Genomic DNA, 3837 nt, shown 5'->3' with positions numbered 1-3837 from the left:
CAGAGCCCCTAAGATGGATTAATCCCCCAGGTACAGGGAGGCCAGGTCTACCATCATAGGTGGGGCAACATAGGTGGAGCAGCACAGAGGCAATAGCACAGTAGCGGCAGTATCACAGCAGGCCAGCCAAGATATCTGTGGTGTCACAGCAGACCAGCACCACATACAATTAAAGAAGGGAGAGGGTGACAGGGCGGTCAATTGGTCTGCTTAAATTTTACCACACACTTCAAGGGTCATGCCAGGGTCTTCAGCAGTGGCCTCTGGAGGATAGCAGGGCACGGCCTCGGCAGTGTTCAGCATGGAAGAGAATTGCGGGGAGAGCACAGCCGCGCAGACATTCCTACATCATCACGCCACTGTCCTTAATGGGCAGAAGGGACATGTTAAAAACCATCCCCCTTTTAAAGCAACCAATCTTCTCTTATAAGTCAATCAGAATGTCAGAGTGATATCATCTGCCTTGTCCTCGTTAACACTTTCTCCTGAGCTAACGAGAAGATGCAGTGGAAATGGTGGTTTTTGTGATTAAGTTAATTTTCTTGACAAGGAATGACTTTGCAATTAATTACAATTCATCTGATCCCTCTTCATAATAATCTGGAGTTAATGCAAATTTCCGCTATACAAACTGAAGCAGCAAATTTTGTGAAAAACAAAATTTGTGTCATTCTCAAAACTTTTGGCCAGGACTGTACAGCTGACACCCGCTGGTGATGGTGCAGACTCCCCGTCATACATAATAAATACCTATTCAAGTATAGACCATGGGCATACGCCAAGAGAGTTATAATGCGTCCTCACAAATCAAAAAAGACAGAATTTAAATACCTATCACGAAATATGAAGACATATATAAAAAGACTTTATTGAAATACACATGACAGTATATTGGCAATCAGAAGATAAAATGTGGTAAACCGGTCACAAAAATGTGGTACCCCTTGAGAAAGCTGACGGCGAAACGCGCGTCGGGGGCGTCTAGTGTGGTGATACTCTTTTGTGGGACTTATCATGCAATCTACAGGTTGGTATAGCTCTCTGAACCTTTGACCTCAGGCACTCCTTTATGCTTGATAGGCAGTGTTAGCATATTGTTCATTGCTGCTCCTCTGAACTTATGTTGTGTGCTTTGTTTGGGTATATATGACAATCACGTTGTTTGACTTATCTATATTGCTTATGCTATACCCTTTGTTTTGGATTGAGATGCCTGTACCTTACCACATCACATGATGTTTATATTTTATTAGCATGTTATGCGTATATGTCCCCGCTGTATCTCCACGCTATTCTTTTATTGCTTGTATCATTGATTTTATCTTCTGATGGCCAATATACTGTCATGTGTATTTCAATAAAGTCTTTTTATATTTTCATGGTACAATTTGTGTGCTGTATGTTATTTATCCAGTTGTGGATATATTATATATGTCTTCATATTTCGTGATAGGTATTTAAATCCCTGTCATACATGTACAATGGTTTGTGGAAATGCTTTTCCAACAGTGCTGTATCTACGTGGAAGATATCGGGAAAGGTTAAAGGACGTTTAATTAATCTCAAAGTGACACATCAGATTTTAAAGCAATGGGGCTGTGTTCACAAGGCAATAATTGGCTGTGTCGCCAAGGGGTTATTGTCTGTGAATAACCTGATGAGTTAAAAATCTTTTTTTGCTCTTATAGCTTTTCCCACATTCCAAACAAGAATAAAAAAATGTATGCTCATTTTTGGGTTTCAAAATGTTATTTCCATGTAAAACATTTTCCACATATACACATCAAAATAACTTCTCCCCTCTGTGAGTTTTCTCATGTCTAACCAGAGTGGATTTTCGTGAAAATAATTTCCCACATTCTGAACATGAAAATGGCTTCTCTCCTGTGTGAATTCTCTCATGTGTAACAATATGTGATTTATATGTAAAACATTTCCCACATTTTGAACATGAATACGGCTTCTCTCATGTTGTTAAGGATCTGCCAGGCACAGCTTCTGTATCCACGCCCATAGGTAATCAGTCTGCACCTGCTTCTATGTCTGTGAGACTGACTCCATCTTCCACCACTCAGGATGGCAGGCTTAGGAGTGGGAGAGCCTATCACAGCCTGGCCAGACGGAGCTAGCTCCCGCCCTCTGTCTCTTTATAACTGCCTTTCCTGTTCCTCCTTTGCTTGTGATTCTTCTCTGCTGGTTTCCTGGCCCTGCTGCAGCTTCTGTACTATTTGACCCTGCTTTATATGATCCTGGCTTACTGACTACTCTTCTGCTCTTCGTTTGGTACCTCGTACACTCCTGGTTTGACTCGGCTTGTTCACTATTCTCCTGCTCTGCGTTTGGCACCTCGTAATCTCCTGGTTTGACTCGGCTCGTTTACTTCTCTTGTTGCTCACGGTGTTGCCGTGGGCAACTGCCCCGTTTCCCTTTGTTCTGTGTTTCCTTGTCTGGTTGTCTGTCGTGCACTTACTGAGTGTAGGGACCGTCGTCCAGTTGTACCCCGTCGCCTAGGGCGGGTTGTTGCAAGTAGGCAGGGACTGAGTGGCGGGTAGATTAGGGCTCACTTGTCTGTTTCCCTATCCCTGTCATTACACATGTCTAACAAGACTTGATTTATCTGTAAAACATTTCCCACATTTTGAACATGAATACGGCTTCTCTCCTGTATGACTTCTCTTATGTGTAGTAGGATTTGATTTGAGTGAAAAGTATTTCCCACATTCTGAACATGAATACGGCTTCTCTGCTGTGTTACTTCTCTCATGTATAACAATATGTGATTTTTGTGTAAAACATTTCCCACAATCTGAACATGAATATGGCTGCTCTCCTGTGTGAATTTGCTCGTTTTTAACAAGACTTGATTTTTCTGTAAAACATTTCCCACATTCTGAACATGAATACGGCTTCTCCCCTGTGTGACTTCTTTCATGTATAATAAGACGTGATTTATATGTAAAACATTTCCCACATTCTGAACATTAATACGGTTTATCAACTGTGTGAATTCTTCTGTGCTTAAAAAGACCTGTGATTTTTGTGACCGGTTTACCACATTGAAACCTTTTACCCCCTTTCTGAGCTGTTCTTGTGGTAATCTGTGATTGGTCAGGAGAAGGTTCCTCATAATTTGGCAAATTATACGATCTCTCTTTACTGTGAAGTCCTGGATGTACATTAATGGTAATCAGGTTTTTTCCTGAAGACTGCTGCATGATATCTTCATCTTCTACTTCATAGTTTATCAAAAACATGACGTTTCCCTCAGAGTTCTTTCTGGCATCTTCTCTAAGGATTAAAAATGGATTTTGTGATTTTTATTTTTCAAACCACAAAGTAGACAAATATATGACATATTAGGCAGTTTTTGCATCCAGCTGGAAGGAAAGGTTTCAGCCATTCCCTTTAAACCCACCACTGGCTTTGGCTCAAAAAACTGCACCAAATACTGCCACAAAAACTGAATGCCTGATTCCAGCCTTATACATCTTTGAAAAACACTTTAAATGGACAATAACGTTTAATTAAAAACTAGTGATAATCTAATAGTATACCGGATATCAAGCAATTTTTCTTTATTAAAAAAATAAATAAATAATAAGTGTTTTATCCTTGCAAAGTCTGTATGAAGATACTGCCACTAGGTGACGCCTTTTCTATAATTTGTTGCCCACCCTTCGTTGTCCTGCAAATTCAGTCTCTAGTTACAGAGAAGAGTAGACAGACTGGACTGCAGAAAATGGTAAAGCTCCTTGTACTCATAGACTGCCTGACCCTCATGTAATCCTTGCAGTAGCTGCTTGCTTCTCTCTCTGCTTTGTTATAGATTTGTTCTGA

General features: G+C 40.6%; 1 pseudogene; it reads right to left on the bottom strand.

The window, feature by feature from the left end:
- Nucleotides 1-904: 904 nt before the first annotated feature.
- LOC142664570 (uncharacterized) lies at nucleotides 905-3261 on the bottom strand (annotated as a pseudogene).
- Nucleotides 3262-3837: the final 576 nt, after the last annotated feature.

This window comes from Rhinoderma darwinii, chromosome 1 (genome assembly GCF_050947455.1).
Source record: "Rhinoderma darwinii isolate aRhiDar2 chromosome 1, aRhiDar2.hap1, whole genome shotgun sequence".
NCBI classification, from domain to species: domain Eukaryota; kingdom Metazoa; phylum Chordata; class Amphibia; order Anura; family Rhinodermatidae; genus Rhinoderma; species Rhinoderma darwinii.
The sequence above is the reverse complement of the archived record's forward strand: the minus strand, read 5'-3'. Positions and strand labels throughout refer to the sequence as shown.